At 31.3% G+C, this 6,282-nt stretch overlaps 1 long non-coding RNA gene across 1 annotated transcript; it reads right to left on the reverse strand.

Moving 5' to 3' along the window:
- Nucleotides 1-3,560: 3,560 nt before the first annotated feature.
- Nucleotides 3,561-5,172, reverse strand: LOC133686778 (uncharacterized). The gene is made up of 2 exons (XR_009840187.1): nt 4,796-5,172; nt 3,561-4,709 (listed from the first exon to the last, which is right to left on the reverse strand). It is a non-coding gene; the product is annotated as an uncharacterized LOC133686778 (long non-coding RNA).
- Between the last annotated feature and the right edge of the window lie 1,110 nt (nt 5,173-6,282).

Genomic DNA, 6,282 nt, shown 5'->3' on the forward strand with positions numbered 1-6,282 from the left:
TAATTAAAGTTTTGAATTAAATTTTTTATTATTTTTTTTATTATTTTGATGTATTGATATTAAAAATAAATTTTAAAAAATTAAAAAATATTATTTTAATTTATTTTTAAATTAAATACTTTAAAAAACAACTTTTTTATACTCTCAAACACTTGGGTGGATAGTTTCTCTCAATTAAATTTTATCTAGTTTATAATATGGCTAAACATGATTCATGGATAGAGTAAGTTAATTTAGATTGATTCGATTCGAGTGCATCGCTTGAAGATTAAAAAAAAAATTAAAATAATATCGTTTTAATTTTTTTTTAAATCAAACTAAGTTTTAACACGTGGACAATGTTACTAATTGAATTACCAGGTAAAATTATATCAACTTTCATTTGATTTATTTGAAACTTGACTTGAACCAGATCTTGTGTCAACAAGTCATTGGATTTGAACCAACCATAGATAAAATTTAATTACATATTTTTTTTTTTAAAAAAAGAAAAGTCATAGCCATACAAATTATTAATATATATATATAAAAAACACATTCCAATTACAGGTGTTTTACAAGATGAACACGGAACAATCTTTTTGAATGGAGATGGGATCATTTAAAACCGTTATCGTATTATGTTTCAATCTTATATTAATTAACTCATTTCAAATAAAAATAGAAAGCGGGACAATTTTTCTAAAACATAGATAATATCATTTAAAATAATCCCCATATGATGTTTTTAATCTTCTGTTTAAACACACTTGTTGCAAAATATATAGAAAAATCACTTCGAAAAAAAAGAAGGAAGATGTCTCGGAAAATGCCTTGGATGCTCAAACTTCTTCCTTTCTCCTCCTCCTCCTAGGATTCTTCTCCTGGGATTCTTGGTTGCATTAGAGCAGAGAGTTACGGTGCCTGTGAAGGATGCCATATTAGGCTAGCTTGATATCCGTGAATCACCAAAGCTATATACATATATCGTATATATATATATATCTATCGTGTCTTTCGTCACAAGAGATTGTACTGCAACCCTTTGGGTCAGGAGAAATGAAGCTTAACGTTCTTGAATGGTGCTCTTCTGAAACTCACCATGTGATGAAAATGGTCTGTGCTCTGCGTCATCCGTTGCTGGACAACAAACTTCAAAAAACAAAAAAAAAAATGGTGTACTTACGAGATTATTTAAAGCCAGACCAGCCCATGATCTCAAGCTTTGAATAATCAATAATCAAATGGTACTTAGAAAAAATTCTGTGTGAAATTATAAACTAATAAAAGTTTCTCAAAACAACGGTCAAATAATCCACTTTATTCATTGTACTTAAATTGAGTTGCGGTCTTCATTACCTTTTGGTTTCATTAACTTCGTGATAAATTATGTATCTTCCAAGTTTGTTTCATTTAAAAAAAGTTGTTTTTTAATACTTTTCAAAGATTTTGATTTTCTCATATTAAAAATAAAAAAATTAATATGTTTTTAATAGAAAAATATTTCTTTGACAGACATTTAATGATCAAGAAGAAAAAAGAAAGATTATGTAATTGTTGGAGCGTGATATTGACATCGTTTAATTCAAAATAAAAAAAATAACCCTATTTAATCTAAAAATTTAAATTATTAGGTTACATGTCAAGAATAATTTATTCTAATGCAAAGTCACCTAATCAACTCAATAAAATAAACTAAGCTATAAAAACCTATAAATCTCCATGGCACATTTCTTTGCACAATGTGAAATCAAACCTACAGTTTCACTGCAAGGAACAAATATAGTGGCTGTTCTTGTTTGTTGTGTTTTTAATTTTCACTATTTAAAATACATTTTAATCCTAGTTTGTTTTTGTATTTTAAAAGCATTTTAGAAAAAATTTCATATTTTATTATTTTTTACTTGAAATTAATATTTTTTATATTTTTAAATTATTTTGATGTATAAATGTTAAAAATAATTTTTAAAAAATAAAAAAATATATTTTAATATATTTTTATGTGAAAATATTTTAAAAAACAATTATTAAAATGCTACACTTGATTGGTCAAAGTGAATGAATAGAAGAGTCAAAATCTAGCCACATGGTATGTTCTACTGGGTACACAACGCATCTCTTTTTTTAATCTTCTTTGATTTTTTTTTTCTTCTAAGACTCTTTGGGCTTAGCAAATTCGTAGGTGAATCATGGGGGCTTGAGTATATGCACGTATTGGGAGACCCACATGGAGACATGTGAGCTGCACAAGGGATGGTCAGGCTCGGGACGGGGAAGGTAAGACTTGTGAAACCATGGATCCCTCTCTGCTACACTCCATAGGAACAGCAGGTCAAACTTTCCATAATTTTGTGTCTACAAATGGTCCACTGATTTATTTTAAACGGAAGCATCAGAGAGACTCTTTACAGTTCATCTTGCTGGCTCCATTTACGTAATTACCTCATATATCGAAACACAAAAGTGAAAGATGACGCTTGAACTTGGCTCATCTCTTGTCAACTACAGTTTACTTACTGTGCAGGTCATCAATGGCTAGTAAAATATACTGCACAGCTCTTTACCATATATATATATATATATATAGTACTTACAGTGTCAACTTGTGCAGTTTACCCCCTACCTATAAAAACCAGCCTGGTGGAAGTGCTGCATTCATTGACCTCGGCTTAACAAATTAACTTGTAACGACACTTTTGATTTAGGTTAGGTTTTTTTTATAAAAAATAAAAAATTAATCTGATTTAACTTAGACAACCCAATAAATTAACCCTTAACTTGAAAAAAACTTGGTCAAATTTTTTTTTTTTTTTCAAAACAAAACCGTTTTAACCTTTTAAAAAAAAAACAAAATTTGATTTGATTTAACCTATTGGACTTAGAACTTGAAATGAGTTATGGATCTTTATACCATGGATGCACCAAGACAAATGGGTGGTGCCCCCAGAGCTAATAAATTGGATAGTTAATAAATAAAATTAAAATAAATAATGAATTAACATAATGATAAAATGTTTTGATAAAATAGCACACTTTTATATGATATCATTAAAAACCATGATATTTAAAAGCAACATTTAAATTGATGTTGTGATTTGAAACTACTACAGAATTAAATTTTAATTGATGCAGCTAGAATAATGGATGATCGGAGCCTTGGCTGATGACTCTGAGATTCCTAGCAGGTAGAAAAAAAGCCTAAAGCACGATTCTATCGAGTGCTTGATCATTGATAGCAATAAACTTGGTCAACAACACGGGCTCGTTGATACTTCTAGCGAGTACAACTTTCATATCAGCATGAGCCCAAAACATGAGGTCAAGCAAAATTTCATGGCTGTTCTATGACACCGAATTTGATGCAGGATTGACAGGCCTTACTGTATCCGATAAACACCTCAAATTTTTGTGAACAATATTGATTAAGCTCCTTGTATGTGTTCAACTAGCGTTGGAATGTCCGCAGTTTGCCTTAATTGGAGTGAATTGGAAACATCCTCACCTCCCTATACGCAGAGGGTACTTTTATTCTTAATTTTATGTTTAAGATGTCAGTCACTTTATTTTTTTTGAATATCTAGGGGGTAAGTTTGTGTATATTTTAATTAATTCTATAAATTTTGAAATTAACAAGCATGCTAGCCTTTAATAATTCTAAAATTTATAAAACTCGAACTAGTAATCTCTAGAAAACAAACATAAAACCTGTTGACTACACCACTCCCTCTGTTCTTCATTGTACTGATACCGAACAATAAACTGAAAAAATGTTGCCACAACCAAATGAAGCTGATAGACCACCGAACAATCCCAGACCAGCAGCCAAAGAAGGAGAACCAGCACACTTCCGTTGAAATGCAGCAGATAAACACTCGAGTAAATCACCAAATTATGGGAGATGAGAACAGAGCAAAAACTAGATTGGATAAACATAACCTGAAAACAATATTTTAAAAAGAAAAATAAAATGATCATCGAGCTAAATGCTCTCCTCTGAATCCAAGAAAGAAAGAAAGAGCTTATTATAAGGTAGAGGGAAAATTAACCTTCTACATAACGTTTCTGGGTGCAGTTTTGATGCCATAAAAGTGGAGAGTAATCATTCTATTAAAACATTAAACGTTACAAGAGTTTTGGATAATCATATGATCTCTATATGACTATATATTCAGTGATATTTCTCTGAGAACTAATTAAAAGTGAAAACCATGCCAAGAAATTGAAGAAAGAAACCTGGCTCTGATGATGTTTTTTTTATCTTTCATCAGTTCCAATATAAAATTTTTCTGTAGCAAAACCGGCTTATGAAGTCTCACTTGGATGGCAACGATAAGCAAGCAGGTTGTGCAGGTGAAAATCACTTAAGGGCATGATAAATCTACACAATTTATTCATTCAACAAGCAGCTTGAGATATGTTAAGGAAATATATATTACCTTGATGGTTTTTGCTTGAAAATGAACTTACACTCCACCTTTGATCAAATCGAAGAGCTTGCTGGACATATATGGCATGCAACAGTAGAGAAGAATAGTCACATATTCGCCGATGCAGCATCATCAAGATTCCCATAAAAAAGGACCCTTTGGACTAAAGGAGGTGACCGTAAACCGCCCCTCTCACTCAAGCCTTAAAGTTTGTGAATCTTGATGATGCCGCATCCGCCAATGCAGACTGATGGTCTTGATCAGATCGACCTTTCCATGAGTATCAATGGACCGACCCTGACCCTAAGCGAAAATTATAACGTATGAAGCAAAAGTAAGGAAAAGGAACGAATATGATTAATGACATAGTAATTAAAGCAAATACCCACCGGAATAAATCATTGTGAAGCTATATAGGAGAGTCCCACTAGCTATAGGTTAAACCGAGGGGGGAAAAGCAAGAATGAAAGGCAAAACTCACAAACTGACCGCCAAAAGTCTTGTACCTGTTTGTTCTCCCTGTATACTTGTATTTTTAATTAAAAAATATTTTAAAAAAACATCATGCATAATATTATTATTAAACACACACTTTAAAAAAAAAAAAAAAGCTATGCTGGAGTGGTGGCTTTCAGGATTGGTAATAAGAACAAGCCGATATGCCCTGGGTTTAAGGATGAGCAAATACTTTATGCGAAGACACGCAGGATTAGACAGGCGTTGTGTGTGGATTGGAGGCGAACACGGAGGGATCAGACCCCAGATATCAAATGCTGCTTCCTTCAATGATTTTTGGATTCTTGCTTATCACACTTGGCTTTTCAAATGCTTTAGCTTTTCAATTTAGACCCAATCACTTTAAATTTTTTGTGGACCTAGCAAGATCATTTAATGATGAATAGACGTGCTTGACGACATAATTGTTTTTTTTTTAATAAAAAGGTTCGAATTTGAAGAATCTTAAGTTCAATGCCCACTTTAATTCCATATATATATATATATATATATATATATATATATATATATATATATATATATATATATGCCTCAATTGCATTTCACTCAAAGTGAATATCTCTAAGTATTTCTCCTCAAACATGAATCTAATCATATTGAATATAATTCAACTCCAAACAAAACCACCTCTATTACATAATAAAAGAAGAAGAAAGTCTTGCCAATTGGTTATGTTGTATTGATCAAAATAAATAGATACAATGTAACAAGACAAGGAGTGAAATACTTGAGAATTAGCAGACAATTACTCATATGCTGCTGAGTATTTGTAGGGGAATAAATAGCCGGTGCTAGAGTGAAGGAATAGACCCCCCTACCCCCCCTACCCCCAGTTAATTTGCCTCTTGATAAAGTCATCAACTAATTAATCTTTAGTTGATATATGACAAACCAAAATATCTTTCTTGATAGCTTTTTAAGTGGTAAAATAATAATCAATTTTAACATGTTAGTGTGAGTATGAAAAGTTGGATTTGAGGCAACAACAATCACATCAAACATTGACATACCATAGAGTAGGAGGAGAAGGTATAAAGATATCAAGGTCATGAAATAACATTCATATCTTGTACAATTTTGATGTTGCTAGTGCTTTATAGAATGATATTCTGTTTCGGTACTAGATTTGGATACCACAACTTCTTTCTTTGCACTCTGTAAAACAATTTTTTGGCGGATAAACACCTAATAACCACTAGTTGACTTGTAATTATCAGAGTTTTCTGTCCAATCAGAATCACATAATGCATTTAAAGCAATGAAAAATGGAGTGTAAAGGAAATCATAATAAATGGAATATTTTAAGTTTTGGAAAATGTGTTTGACAACAATCCAATGAGGTAATGATTTTTTACAAGAA

The sequence above is a fragment of the Populus nigra genome, chromosome 1, assembly GCF_951802175.1.
Source record: "Populus nigra chromosome 1, ddPopNigr1.1, whole genome shotgun sequence".
In the NCBI taxonomy this organism is placed as follows: domain Eukaryota; kingdom Viridiplantae; phylum Streptophyta; class Magnoliopsida; order Malpighiales; family Salicaceae; genus Populus; species Populus nigra.